The sequence below is a fragment of the Chionomys nivalis genome, chromosome 14 (assembly GCF_950005125.1).
Source record: "Chionomys nivalis chromosome 14, mChiNiv1.1, whole genome shotgun sequence".
Lineage (NCBI taxonomy): Eukaryota > Metazoa > Chordata > Mammalia > Rodentia > Cricetidae > Chionomys > Chionomys nivalis.
The window spans coordinates 44,278,131-44,293,639 of NC_080099.1; the positions used below are offsets into that span (position 1 = coordinate 44,278,131).

The 15,509-nt window shown below is 51.3% G+C and overlaps 1 long non-coding RNA gene across 1 annotated transcript; it reads left to right on the forward strand.

The window, feature by feature from the left end:
• Positions 1-5,247: 5,247 nt before the first annotated feature.
• LOC130886984 (uncharacterized) lies at positions 5,248-14,870 on the forward strand. Its single transcript, XR_009058313.1, has 3 exons — positions 5,248-5,333; positions 12,230-12,574; positions 14,178-14,870. It is a non-coding gene; the product is annotated as an uncharacterized LOC130886984 (long non-coding RNA).
• The last annotated feature ends 639 nt before the right edge of the window (positions 14,871-15,509 follow it).

A 15,509-nucleotide genomic window follows, 5' to 3' on the forward strand; every position in this document is an offset into this window, starting at 1 on the left:
AGCGAAGGGTCAGTCATTTGTGCCTTAGGGGACCTAGATGGCATTCCTTCAAGGATTGTTTTGTCATTGGTGGGACCTTTCAGTAGAACAGGTGCCTTAGGAGCTCAGGGAGTCCTCTGTCCTTAGAGGTCTATAAACACACCATGGAGCAGAGGAGGGGGACTCTGGGAACTTTCATTTCCGTAGGTCCCATGATCATGGTCTGTCAGGTTTTTCAGCTGTAAAATGGGCGCCCCCGAGTGGCACTGAGGGCAGAGTCATTTCTAGCTTGTCACCCGTGCAGGGACTGTAGGCTGCTCCCCTCCTCCCCACTAGCTAGGCAGGGTACTGGGAGGGAAGGAGGGGGTGCTTCCTTGAGTCTTAAGTGGCTCCACAGCTGGAGCAGTGGTGCGTATTCTAAGTGGAGTTTGCAGACAATGGAGCTCTCTAGGGCTTGGAGGGGAAGGAAGCTGAAATTCTGGACCATTCTGTGAATTCCCAAGTTCTTTGTGTCCATTGTGTAGGAGAACAATGCTGTTTGTTTGGCTTGTTCACTCAAGGTAGGGGATTGGGGCTGTGTGTGTGTGTGTGTGTGTGTGTGTGTAAGTTCCAGCACACTGAAATTCCCAGACTGGCTAAGCTGCTTAAGGGTTGGAGGACCCCTAAAAAACTGGGGGTGGGCTATAGGAAGATGGGAAGCTGTGGGCTGGCAGGGGAGAGACTGAGTCCCACAACCCGTCCTTTAGGTTCAAGCCTTGCTTCCTTAGGGATTTCTACTCCCTGTCTGGATGATTCTAAGCCCAGAGCCCCTGACCTTGGTCTGTTTCCCACAGGCAGCATCCTATGAAGGAAGGGTAGACCAAAAAGCTATCAGTTGGCCAAGTCCCTTCATCCTTGAGGCCTCACCCTCTTCAGTGTGCATGGTCAAGAGTTTGGCTAGACAGAGATGCTCACAACTTGTTGGCTCAGGCACTCCTTGGGCCAGAGCTTGCTCCCCTCCTGGACAACATCAGTCGGTCTCACCAAGTCCTTGATCTTGGCTGGCGAATGCAGTCTGGGTCCCCAAAGGAATCTGTTCATCCCCAGAGCAAAGGCCAGTGACACAGGAGGCCTGAGCTTAGGTCATAGACCCGCAATAGGACTACATGGCAGCTTGGGTTACCCAGTGCCAGGCAAGTGCTGCAGCCCTGAGCCCCACCTCGTAAGACCCCTCCCCCTTCACTTAGCTGCTGTGTATGGACTCTGTGCCACCAGTACCTTCTATTGCTTGATTAAAGTCCCGCTGTGTCGCTGACTGTCCCAGCCTCAGTTTCCCTTCTGTAGATCAGACAACAATCATTCTACCCCGCTGAGCTGCCACAAGGAGTAAATGAAATACTGCAACTCAAGGCCTGTGTGTCATTGCTGCCTCTGTTGTTCAGACACGGGAATCAAGGCAGAAGAGACAAGCTTCCTGTGGAGGACAAATGAGAGCATTGCAATTCAAGTCCCAGCCGCCGGCTCTAAAGCTGGGTTGTGACCATCGCCCCTGGACCTCCTGAAGACAGAGGACTGATGCTGGCTGGAGCAGGCTTCTCTGGACTTTCCAACAGCACCCGCCAAAGTCAAGGTTCCCTAGTCAGAGGAGTCATATTGTTTAAGCAACAACGGGGGTTGAGGTTCCACCAGCTTCTTCCCACTGACCCACCCGAGATTTCAGTGGCCCCATTGGCTCTGACAAGGAGTGTCTTTTCCAAGCAAGGGGCACCAGCTCAGAATGGGGAGCAGCCTTGGGGCTGGGGGCTGGAGGCAGCACCAGGGCTCTGATGTTGAGCCCCAGTGTGAGTCTTGGGGTTCGTGGGGAGCCTGTCTATGCTTTGGACTTTCATCCAGGAAAGGTACAGACTCATGCACCGAGATGAAATAGCTCTGGGAATGAGAACAGAAGCCCAAAACTTGGGGACCACAGCACTGTGAGGGGGAGCTGAGCCATGGCTCCCTCCGGTTTCGGTTTCTCCCCTCTCCTTTCACCCACCGCAGCTCAGCCTCTTGCCACTCTCTCCACCCCGCCCCTTCCCAGCTTGTGGTTTCCCACTGAATGAGAAGGGGGAGAAAACAAGGATGGAGAAAGGTGGGGGGGGGAAGAAGTGTCCACTTTGATGATATGATGCTGCACTTGTTCTGTGAATGAAGGTGATATGGATTCAGGGTGGAGGAAGGGGGCGGAGGAAAGTACTGGGTAGGGCAGCCTGGGATGGAGTTGCCATGGGAACAGCAGCCTGCCAGGAGCCCTGCCTTCAAAGCCGAGGTGCTGTGCGTGTGTGGCAGGTTCCTGAGGGAGGTGGGTGGTGCATGGTGTGTGTGGGGGTAGCGGTTATGATGGGAGCCCCTTGGGACTCTAGCTCCTGGATTCCAGACCAAAACCCTAACCTGAGTGGGAGGTGGCGTTATTCAATATTTCCTAGCGATGCCCCCGCAGCCTCAAGCCCCCTCTTGCTGGGATGGGGGTGGAATCATTCTGGCCATTGTGAAGGAGGGCTCTGATTGAGTCCTTTGAGGGCAACACCTTTTCAGATGTGTTGGGGGTGGAGGGAAGGGACGCTTCCTGTGGGGAGAGGGGTAGTGGTGGAGGTTTGTCCTGTCAAGCTCAGTTTGGGGCAAGTCCAGTCCCTTGAGGTGTTTAGCTCTAACTCCCGAGGGCATGCCCTGAAGTCTGAGAATTTAGCCAGGTGAGAAGACCACTGTGTTGGAGATCTTCAGGTACACTGGGGGACCCCCCGTCATCAGAGTGACCTTCTGGCCACTAGGGGGGGCCATGGCCCAGCCTCCATGGAAGAACTGGTGAGGTAGTGTGGCTGAAAAAATAGACTCAGTGGTACTACTTCCTTTCGCGGGACCGACCCCACTAGACCATGCCACAGCAAACCCTGCTGGCCTTCTGGGGACCGGCGCCATGAGTTGCTTCAGTCTTAGCCTTCTTGGGCTCGGTGCCTGGTTGTTCACACAGAACCACCATGCTATTCAGAGCACTTCGGCAGTGCCTGCTACTCACCAGTGCGTGCTGGGCATTGCAAGGGGCTTCAGACCCATCCAGGAGCCGCGAGCTTCGCACTACACGTCTGAGGTTAGACAGGCAAACCCTCAGACCTGACCACCTGCTTTGAATCCTCACCGCTGTCTCTGTGATCCATCCTGCGCGAGCTTGCTAATGCGAGCCTCGCTTTTCTCACCTGCAAGATGGTGATGATAATGGTACCCGGCGCGTGGAGCCGTGACAATGAGATGAGGAAATGGGAATGAAGTCTGTCAGGGCCTGGCAGAGGGAAGGCTCTCCCTCAGCAGGGGTGACAACTCTTAGCAATGAGTCAGAGGGATGTGCTGGAGGCAGGGGCGAGTGACTGTTCCGAAGGAAAGGAAATCCAGTGACGGCATGAGACAACCAGGGAGGACTTCCTGGATGTGGTGTCTGGAGTGAGTCTGCAGGACAGCTGGGCAAGGCTGGGCAGGCAGGAAGGTATTTAGAGAGCTTGCTTTGTTTGCTCCTCGCAGCCCAAACTGGAGTCCCGCTCCCCTTCCACCCACCTGGACCCTAGCCTGGCTCCCTCAGGCTCCTCCTCCTCCTGTTCCACTACCCCTCCTTGTCCTCCTCCTTTCTCGCAGGGAAGCCAGTTCAAGGGCAACAAATTTCATGAATAGTGACCACTGCCTGGTGCTGCTCAGCGGTTCCTGACTAGGGACAGACCTGCCCCCCCGCCCCGGCATTCAACAATGTGTGCTGTCATCTTTGCTTGTCATAACTGGGGGTAGGGGGGTAGGGAGTGCTATTGGCCGGCCGTAGGTGCAAAGCCGGTCCTTTCCCACACAAAGAGTGGAGTGGTCCCAAGCAGCGAGGAACCCTGGCTTGGATGGAACACTTCCACCAGGGAGAGATTGGGCTTCCTGCGTCGGGCTCCTGTCACTGTCTCCCCACGCCAGGGCTCTTCGTCAGCATCGCTCCCCACAGTCTCTCTACTATTCTAGCCCCCTCCACACACACACCCCAGTGCCTCTAGCCTCACGGCCGCCCCGCCACTCAATTGCCGGTGCCACTTCCCCTAGGGTCTTTCATCCTCTGCCTCGCAGGGGTTGCAGACCGCCTGTCAGGCAGGAGTCAGCCGGTGGCTGCACGAGGCTTCAGAGACCGAGCTGCCCGCTGCACTCGGCCTGCCTGCCCACTGATTGGCCGAGCTGCTGTTTCCATGGTGATCTCCCGCAAAGCCCGGCCCCCACCTCGCAGCTCCTTCCCTCCCCCCTAGGCCCTATTCAGTGGCGAGAGCAGCGACAGGCAGGTTAATAAAACAGGAGCCGCGCGAGGAACCCGGCTGTGGGCCGAGGTCCCAGCGTGGTGGCCCGCCCAGAGGAGAGAGGACAGTGGGGGTGGGTAGTGAGGAGCTCGCTGGAGCGCAGTTGGTGCCCGCCCCACTCCAGCCAATCAGGGGCTCCACCCACTGCAGGTGCTGGGGTTGTGCCCGCTCTGGGATATTGGGGATTCATTTTCTCATAGTGCGCCTTCCCACAATGGCCTCTAGGGGCAGTGTCACCACCCCCAACGGAACCTCAGGACCCCAGTAACTGGAATGGGAGAAGGCTGGGGATGGGGGAGGATAGTACTGGCTGTGAAAGGCTGGGACTGGGAAAGAAGAGTAGAGCGAGTTGGGGTTGAGACAAGAGTGGAGTCGCTCTTGACGATGGGGAAAGAGACAAGGGGGAAAGAGGAAAGAAGTAGGAAGGAGGCAGCTGGCAAACACTGTGTTGTTTGGAATAGAAGAAGAGTGGAGTGTGGGGTGCAGAGATGAGGTGGGGTAGGTACAGACAGGGGCTTCAGAGGGTGCAAGGTTGAAGGCCGAGAGGAGAGGGATTGGAACTGGGACTATAGGAAGGAGGTGAAGAGGGCTTGAAGGTTTGATAAGGACAGACATTGTTCATCACGGCCTCAGACTGACCACAGGTGCCCAACCCAGAGCCTGAGGAATAGATGCAGAGTATGTGCTCACTGCATAAGCACAGCAGGGGAGGAATGGGGTGGGAACTGGTGGCCCATGGATGCTGCGAATATCTGCTGGAATCAGCAGCCCCAGCAGCACCACTCCTCCCCAGTATCAACCCAGTGTTTACTGTCAAGTCTGTGCTGCAGGCTGACACGGATGACCTCATTGAGCACTTACAATAATCCTTTGAGGCAGGCCTATTACGACATCCACCAGAGATTCAGAGAGGTTGGGGAACTTATTCAAGGTCACAGGGTGCTGATTCTGCCACAGATATAGAGGACACGCAATCAGAAGCTGGATCTGGAGTCGAGTCTTTCTGGCTAGAGAGTCAAACCATACAAACAGGTGGGTGATGGGGTAAGCAAGGCATTCAAGGATGGATCTGACTGGGATGCTAAGCTGGGAATCAGGACCCTGGCTGCCATCTGTAGCATCACCTGGCTCTGCCCTCAGTGCTCTCTGCTGGGGGAGATGCTAGATTTGCTGAAGTTTTTGTTGTTTTGTTTGTGCATTGTTACAGTTGAAGCATCATGGGGCAGGCATAGAGGCCCGTTAAGGTTCTCAAGCACTGTCCTTGAAAATCATCTGTTTTAAAGCAATGGGGAAGCCTAGAGCTATTGCCCCAAGGCCTGAACTGGAAAGACATTGGGGAGGGGGAAAGCAGCTTGGCTCTAAGTTAAGTGTGATGGCTCAGATCTGCAATCCCAGCAGGCAAGAGGTGGAGTCAGGAAGGAAGATCAGGAGTTCAAGGTCACGGTACTGGCTAAGTGGGAGTTCAAGGCCACCATGAACTACAGGTCTTTAAAAAAGAATGGCTTGGCTCTAGGTCCATCTGTGATGTGGCCTTGGATGAATATTGTAACTTCTGTGAGCTTCAATTTCCCCATCTAAAAGGTGGGAACACGTGCTAGTTGGTGACACAGGTCACAGTGGAACGATGCCTGGGAAGTGCCCAGCCTGTAGAAATCCTTGGTTAATGTGGCTTCCTTCTTTCTAGCCAAGAGGTCTCTTTAGATGTTGATTCTCCTGAGAAAATTGTAGCACCACACTCCATGCCCAGGAGGAAGGAACTTCCCGAATAGTTGGGTCTCTACTGTCCCGACTTCCAAGAATGGAGACAGCCTCCTAGCCTGAAATATGGTGGGACAGGAATCTTCCTCTCTCTAAAATGGGATAGACAGAGGATCCAGGCTGAGGCAGTGAACGGGATCACTGTGTCATGTCTCCCTAGTCTGTTTCCCTGTTCCTGACCCCACCAGGGAACACCACTAAGAGAGGCTAAACCTCTCAGCAGAAGCTCTGAGCTTCTCAGGCCACCCACTGGTGGCTGCTGTCCCTGCAGCCTGTGGGCTTGGGGGACAGGACTGAGGGACAGGCCACCAGCTAGAAGCCCAGGCCAGGGAGGGCACAGGCGGCTGCTGCAACCTGAACACTCGATAAACCATTAATTCTTAATAAACGACAGGCTGTGCATTATTTAACAATAATGATACTTTCTGTTCCATTATAGATTAAAACACCGGCCTCTTCTTATTAATCCTGCATTTCAAAAGCTTGTAAATCCTGCACAGCCAGAGGAGATAAAAGTAGGCTCAACCCCATCCCAGGGTTGACACACTTGCACTGGCACAGCGGCTCAGCAGCTTTGCCCGGATGCACACACTCGTGTGCCCTGGGCTCACCCACAGCCCAGTTCCTGGATGACATCAGCACACCTGCTGTGGATATCACGTGCCTTGATCCCTCTCCCTCTTACACACACACACACACACACACAGAGAGAGAGAGAGAGAGAGAGAGAGAGAGCCTTTCCATTCTCTACTTCTCCCTCCTTTATCTTCACAGCATTCCACCACACACAACCATAATATGCACATAATATGAGATTCTATTCTCATATGGGTTTTGCATTTCTCAAGGGTCCTGGGGAGGGGGTGGAGAGAGGAGAAGATCAATCATAGGGAGAGGAAAAAGAGGAGGTGCACAGAAAAGAAGGGAGCCGATATCTCGAGCCCACAAAGGCCGGTAGCTTCTGAGTGCAAGTCGTCTCGAAATGCTGAGAATTGCACAGGGTTCCCACAGAGTGGCCCCCACTGAACACATCCCCCCTCTGTGTGTCCCTCGGGGTCTGCTTACACACCCTCTGGGACAGAAATCTCAGTCTCACTAGAGACAGCGTCTGCATTGCTGCAGAGTTCTAGAAGCCAGGCTTGGTGGTGCACGCCTAAAGTTCCTGCACCAGGGAGGTGGAGGCAGGAGGACTGGACGTTCAGCGCCACCCTCTGCCTCATAGTGACTTAGACCCGCCTGAGCTACAGGAGACCTTGTCTCAAAAATCAAAGTACAGACAGACAGACAACACAAAGCTTCCTCAGGAGAAGCCAATCTTGGCTTCAGGTTCTCTCTGGCACATGGTGGGTCTTTGGGAAGGGAACAGCTGCCAGGGGTTCACTCTCTGGAGAAAGCATGCGTCCATGCGACCTTAGGTTGAACTGTGCCTTTATCTTGATGCAAACCACAGCTCTCTCCATGGTGCAGGCAGAACAGAGGCCAGTTAGACATTTTCTCTGTGGAGAGTCAGAAACCATAACTAAGGAGTTGGGGAGAAAATCTTCTGTGACCTTGGATGCCTTGACCAAGGTCACTGCAAAAAAAATCTGCATTTATGGAACTTTTGCAAATTCTGGATACCCTGTTGTATGCCCATACTCCATTCCATTCTTGGAAAGTGTTTCTGCTCTTTCTGCAGGTGAGGAGGGGTTAGCTTGGTTGTGGGCACACAAGTACACAAGTGGTGAAGCCAGCCAGAACTTGAAGCAGTTACTGTGCGACTTTTTAAATTTTTTATGTGCATTGGTGTTTTGCCATGGGTGTCGAGTCCCCTGGAACTGGAATTACAGACAGTTGTGAGCTGCCGTATGGGTGCTGGGAATTGAACCCTGGACATCTGAAAAAGCAGCCAGTGCTCATAGCCCCTGCACCATCTCTCCAGCCCTCACTGTCTGGCTTTTAACCTCTCCTCAGAGTTAAGGGTTTTTAGGATCATCTGAACCCATAAAGCCAGTAGGACTGGTACAAGCCAAGCTGAACTTTCACTCCTAGATTGGATTACAGGTGCCCAGTAGACTCTCCAGGAGGAGGTATGAAGATGGAGTCGATGTGGATAAAGGTAGATCATGGCTTCTCTGTTTTACTTACTTGTCTCCCCCCAGTAGAAGAGGAAGATACACCCCAAGCAGCCAGAGGGGTTCCCTTTGTACTGTGGCAGCTTGTTTATTCTGTTCCCTCTCCTCCTCCTTTTGACCAGATTTCACAATGTAGATCAGGCTGACTGTGGTTTTCATCCATCATCCTGCCTTTCTGCTCCCAGAGTGCTGTGATTACAGGCATGTGCTACCAAGGAGAGCCAGGCAAGTCCACCGTACAGGGTGATTGGCTGAGGCTGAGTGGTTAAGTCAGCGAGCGGTATCCATGTTCATCTTGCTCAGGACTCTTAGAACTGGTCTGAGATGTTTCATAAGAGCAGATCAGGGGGTAGAGAGACAGCTCAGGCATTAAGAGCTCTGGCTGCTCTTCCAGAGGACCCAGGTTTCGTTCCCAGCACTGCAGCTAACAACCATCTCTAAGTAGCTCCAGTCCCAGAAGTCATCTGTAACTGCAGTCCCAGGGGAACTGGACGCCCTCTACTGGCCTCCACAACTACTGAATGCACATGGTGCACACACACAACAAAAGGATCAAATGAGGGAGGCTGGGGACGTAGCACACTTTGTAGGGTATGCCTATTGTGCTCAAAGCCCTAGGATCTGTCCCTGCACCAGACAGGCTCAGTGACGCATGGTTGTAATCCCAGGCCTGGAGAGGTAGAAGCAAGCAAAGGGGGAGAAAGTATGTATGAGGGTTGAATGTCTGGTGTGGAGGTCCGGACCTGTACAGAATCCCAGTACCTGAAGGTAAAGGCTGGAGGATTACAAATTTGAGGCCAGTCCAGGCTAAATGATGAGTTCCAGGTTGGCTATAGCTACGAAGCTACTCCCTGTTTCAAATGCTACTCCCCCAAAAAAAAGACAAAGAAAGAAAAAAATCATAGCCGAGTGTGTGAGCCCATGTGTGTGTGAGCCCGTGTGTATGAGCCTGTGTGTGTGTGTGTGTGTGTATGTGCGTGTGCAGGATAAATGGGAGAAAGGGAGGCGTCTCCAAGAAGCACAGAGATGGGGTGGGAAGTTAGCAGTTTTCTTCCTTTTCGGAAAGGCACAAGTGGGAAATTTGATTTGATCCCTTGTGGCTTTTGGGCCAACCCCTGAGTGAAGTCAGATCGCTTTTACAAAGGAAAATTTTATCCATTTTCTGGGTTTTATGGGGCTTCCACAATGAGAGAGACCTCTCCTGTTGGTGCTTAGCGAGGATTTCTCTGCGTGGCCTACAGTGACGCCGTGTAATCTCCCAAAAAATATGGTGCTAATATTCGCCGGGTTAGGGTTAGTTATTTTTATGTCTCTGTCATTTTGTTTCTCGGCAGCCCTTTCCACCGCCTGAGAAGGATGCTGCGGACACTTTATTTCCACAGTCATATTTTTTAATTTGATCAAAGCAAATTTCACTTGTTCTCTGTATAAATTATTTAACTCATTTCTTTTAGGTTAAATGTCTCAATAGAAAGATAGAAAGTCCCTCCGTTACATTTTCTTCTAGGATTTTAATCAGTGCCTCTAGATTGTATGAATTTCTTTCTCCAGCTCCATCCTTCTCTGTCTGGGGAGTCTGTGTCCCCAGCTCCCTTTCCCCCTGGCTCCCTTCTCTCCCTGCCCCTACTCTTTACCAATGCTTCCCGAGTCTGGGACTCCGGATGACTCTGGATAAGAACATGGCAGACCAGCTTTTGGAGCCCCTTGAAAATCCTGGCTCCCTCCACTGCATGGCATGGCCTGTAGCCTGCTGAGTTGCCCTACAACCTACAGTTCTTAGTGGGTAACCACAGTCGCTGCTCCAGCCTCTGGTGGGACCTGAACACCCCATACCCATTCTCTTTCTCTTGGGGTTGTAGTATGTGTGTGTGTATATATATGTGAGTGTGCATGTGTGTGTGTGTGTATGTGAGTGTACATGTTTGTATGTGAGTGTGTGTATGTGTGTATGTGAGTGTGTATGTATGTGAGTGTGTGTGTATGTGAGTATGTGTGTGTGTATGTGTGTATGTGAGTGTGTGTGTGTATGTGAGTATGTGTGTGTGTGTGTGTGTGTATGTGTGTGTGCGTGGACAGATTGGGCCCAGAAGTATGGTTCCTCGGGCACCATCCAACTTCCCCAATACCTTTTTTTTTGAGCCAGGATTTCTCATTAACCTAGAACTTACCCACAGGCTAAGCTGAATGGTCACTGAGCCCCAGCGTCACCTGCACTGTCTCTGCCTTCCCATTGTCAGGATTACAGTGCCTGTCACTGTGCTTGGCTTTTCACATGTGTGTTAGGGATAGAACTTAGGTCTTCTTGATTGCTAGGCAAATACTTTACGGGCTGCGCCATTTCCTCCAAACCTGTTTTTTTTCCCCCTTTTTTTCTTAGTTTTTTCCAGACAGGGTTTCTCTGTGTAGCCCTGGCTGTCCTAGAACTCACTCTGTAGACCAAGCTGGCCTCACCAAGAGCTGCCTCCCAAGTGCTGGGATTAAAGGCATGCACCGCCACCACCTGGCTCCTATTTATTATTTTTAAAAAATGCGTTCCTGGGGATTGAACCCAGGGCTTCATGTTTGCTAGGCAAGCATGCTATCACTGAGCTTTATGGCTAAATTTTAATATATGAGCCCTGAATTGTAGCTGTTTCCTAACTGAAAGATCTTTACTCTGACAGGCCCCTGGGAGCTGTTCCCTAGGTCCCAGGTCTCCTGGTGTATATATAGACTTTCTCCTTAGGCTTCCCCTGTTTAAAGTATGGGATTGGTGAGTAGGTAGGGCCTTTGGCATAAGTATGGGTGGGGGTGAGGAGCTGTCCCAAAAGAAGGCAGGAAGAGACATGATGTCCCTCACTTTGGCAGTCCACAGCCTCAAATGTTGGCTGAGCAGAATCCAGGCAGGCAACCTCACTATCCCAGACCCTCTCCCTTCCTCACCTCCCATTGCTTTAGCCAAGTGAGAGTCTCCTGTGGGAATTTTCTTTCTTTTTACTTTAAAAACACACAGTAATTAACAAAGGGCTGCTATTAACCGCGACAAGTCGGAAATTACAATAAAGTCAGCCCAGAGTCCATGAGTAGCGTGGAGATGCTGGTGGGCCTGGCTAAGGCAGAAAAGAGGCCCCTGTGCCATCCAGGGGCTTTCTTCTCAGCCACCGAAGCACTTGGTTTAGTCTGGAAGTCTTCAGCCCAGCCCAGAGTGCTGCACAGGTCAACCCAGGCCTTAGGTCCAGCTGCTCCTACTTCCTCTCCGGAAAAGTCAGTCCCGGCCATTCTTCCAGCCTCAGGGACTGGCCTTTTATGAAAAGCTTAAATAATAGGGTCATGGCCCATGGCTGACTGGGGCTTGTCGGTGAGGATGTGACCTTTGCTCCTGGACAGGACCAGAGATTTCCCTTCAGGGTCACTCTAGGTTCTACAAAACCTTGGACAACGAGGATCAAAGAAAGCCCTCGGGACTGCTAGGCCACAGTGTTCCTTCTGTCTGTAGAGCAGCTCTGGGGCTGTCATGTCTTCCTTCCCTCCAACACAGCCAAGGATCCTAGGAAGGAGTGAGCTTATTGCTGCCATTGCCGGGAAGTCTGGTTTAATCTGACTGCAGCTGGCTCCAGTGCAGTCCTCTGTAATTTCTCCTAGGAGTTTCTGGTGGGCTTAGAGAGGGATCACATGCTTCTTTTATTTTGCAGATGATGAAGCTAAGGCCGAGAGTGACTCGTGCACAATCATGCAGGGTGGGGCAGGGCTGTGGCTGGAAATGTGGTTTTATTTTCCCAATGGTTTCTGCCTCCCTGTGTCTCCTGATCTCAGAAGAGATGGATGCCCTAGGGCTAAGGAGGTAAACTTACTTCCTTTCCTTCCACGCCCACCCAGCAGAAGGCATCTCAGCCCACTTCCGTCCTCACCAGACAACGGCAAATTGTGCTATCGTTGTAGATTTTACTTTGCTTTTTGTGCTTTTGAGACAGGATCTCAGGTACCCAAGGCTAGCCTAGAACTGCCTACGTAACCTGGGCTGGCCTTGAACTTTTGATCCTCCCAGAATGACAAATATGCACCTGTCTCTTCAAGTAGATGTTAGCGCTGGAGAAACCGAGGCTTGGAGAAGTACAGAGCTTTGCCCAACACAGGAAGATTGGCAGTGACGGAGCCAGAACTTGAATACAGTTCTGCCTGTCTGCAGTCACCCTGCCCTGAGGTCCTCACTGAAAGGTCAGGCGCAGCCAGACTTGAAGTCTGCAGCAGTGAGTCCAGCGGGGGAGTGTGGAGTTGGAGAAGCTCATTAGCAGAGAAGCTGACACAGCCGTCAAGAGCCCAGCCTTGGCCAGCCCCGCCGACTCCCAGCTACGGTGTAAACAGCCTTACTAATTCTCCAGACTCAATCGCTGTCCCTGATGGATTTCCCGTCATTACTCCTGAGTGAGTGACAACCTGCTCAGACACCTGCCTTCCCGGCTGCCTTCTGAAAGGTTCAGAAATCAGAATGCTTTGCTCCCTAAGTTGATTTCAACTTGTCCTAAAGTCATTTTAATTGGTGAAGCGTCAGAGGCAATTTGGATAACTTTCTGAGAGCCCTTTACTGCTAGCCCTGGGCCGTGTGTGTGTGTGTGTGTGTGTGTGTGTGTGTAATGACACTTTGGCTGGGGTGGCACTTTACCTGTCCCTGATTGGTCAGGAAACTGAGCCGCATACATTGCTTAGGTGCTCCTTGCTGCGGTTTCTAGGCTGGTTCCTGAGGATAACAAGATTCATTTTCTCAATGGCTCTGACAGATAGGATTGTTATTGTTATTACACTCATATACCACCTTGCCTCCAAGGAGCTTAAGGCACTTTACAAATTTGAAAATTATCTAATAATCTCCCAGCAACCCTGAGAGAGGAGAGAAGCAGCAGAGAGCGGCTCTTTGCGGCAGTCAGAAGACCCGATAGCCCCTGCTGGCCAGCACATGACCACAGAGGGACCCAGATGCCTCAGGATCCTGTTCTAGCTGCAAGAGAAGGAAGAGAAGGAAGATGATCTGGGGGTGTGAAGAGGAGGAAGGGGGAGAGGGGCCCTGGCTCCAAAGGACAAAATCCAATGGGAGGGAGACGAGTTGTGCATAGTTTTCTTTAAAGATACACAAAATGAGAAGAAGCAGAAGGCTCCCAGGGGCTTTCTGGTAAGAGAGCTGAAATTCAAAATGGAAATGTATGAGCCAGGGATAGTGGCTGAGTACTTGCCTAGCGAGCAGGAGTCTCTGGATTCAAGCCCCACAACCTACCCTCAAATCAAAATGGGTATTTATCAGAGGAGGGACCTGAGCAGAAATACCTAGAAGCCCCCATCCCAGATCTCAATGGCTACTGTTAGATGGTTATGGGAAGCCTCTGCGGGCCTCTGGTTTTTCACCTGCCAGCTGAAAATGTGACATTAGGTCTCTGCCAGCCTGACATCCTATGCTTCCGTCTTTCTTTCAGCTCCCTCATGCCAGAGGTGGTGTCAGTAATTGAAGCACCTCTACTAAGCATGAAGGGGAAGCTACCATCAAAATGATGGAAGGGTGGCGCGGCTGTTGAGGCGCTCCTTGTCAGGATTAGGGGTTTATGATGGTTCTAAGCAGTACCCTTTGGGGAACAGGCATAGCAGTGTCGCTGAGATCTGGGCTTGGATACGGGCCAGTGACATAACTGCTGTTTATGACAGTTAGGCAAATGGCATAACAGACAAATGACCCTCTGTTTTCTCATTTGTCACAACATAGTGCGAGTGTGACCTTCTGTGACTGCTGTGAGTCAAGATGAACTGGAAGGGTGTGTGTAAATATCTTAGCTCAGTGCCCGGCCCCTTAGCCACGAAGAGAGCAGAGGTGAGGATGAGACCCGGCTTCTGCTGAGATACTTGCCCTCGCTCAAGTGCTGGGAAAGCTTGGGGATATTCAGAGGAAGGTAGCAGGCTGGGGTTTGGGTGGGACAATGAAGCAGGGGCTGGCAGCAGGCGATGATATTCTCTTAGCTCTCCTTTTCATCCCCTCTCCACCCAGGACCACGGGTCACAGCTCTTAGTCCCACCCTGTCACCGTGGCCATCATCGTCATCATCTCCCTCACCTGGGCTCGTCTTGGGTTACTGCCAGCGACACTCTTCCTCATTCTGCTCCCCGCAGAAAGCACTTCTCCTGAGTATACATGGGGCTTTCGGTGATGTTATCCCACCCGGCCGATGCTGCTGCCTGGAGAGGTGAGCCTGGCTCCAGAAAGGGCCCAGCTGACCTGGATGTTCGTTCCACAGAGACGGACCACAGAAAGAGCATCAGTTAGGACAGGGAGCTGGAGCAAGCAGAGGGGCTCTTGTGGGTATAGAGAGGAGATGAGGGAGGCTTTTGCATAACTCTCCATTTGTCCCAGAGAAATGAGTATAGTCGACCTTGGGTCCTCGGAGGGACTGCTTCACCACTGGTTGCCTAAATCTATGGCTGTCCAATCCTTTGTATAAAATGTTGTAGAATTTGCATAGAGCTCTAGCAGTCCTGCAGCATATTTTAAATCATGCCCAGATGACTTATAATGCCTAATACAATGTAAATGCTGTGTAAAGAGTTGCTGCACTGTGTTGTTTAGGGAATAATAGCAAGGGAAATCGTCTCAACATGTTCAGTATAGATGTAATCTCCCCCACAAAGATTTTCTAATCAAAGATTGTTGAATCCACAGATGTGCAACCCATGGGCATAGAGGGCTGGCTGTACTCCCTGTTATTTATTTCTCTCTCTCTTTTTCTCTCTTTCTATGTATGTATATGTATGTATAGCTATACACATACAAATGTGTATACACACATACACACATATTATATTGAACGTAATGAAGAGATTCTGAGACATCCAGACCTACTGTGGACTTGGATTCACTCATTCATTCAACAAATGTTTATTTGTTTACTTATTTACTTTGTGAGTTTGTGGGTGCAGGTATGTCTACTTGCATGTGGAAGACAGAAATCAACCTTAGAGATGTCATTTCTTGGGTGCTACCTACCTGGAGCTTTTGGGGAACACCTTTTTTTTGTTTTTTTGAGACAAGGTTTCACCATTTAACTCTGGCTGTCCTGGAACTCGCTTTGTAGACCAGACTGGCCTCTAACTCATAGAGATATGCCTGCCTCTGGCACCCCCACCCCCACTCCCAGTGCTGGATTTAAAGGCATGTGCCACCAAAACCCTGCTTTGGGAACACTTTTAAAAATGCATCATTATTGTTTTGCATATGTGTGTGACATGTATGCATATGCATGTTCCTGTGTGTGGCCATACATGTGTCTGGAGGCTCAAAGTTAATGACAGATGTCTTCCTTAATTGCTTTCTACTTTATTTATT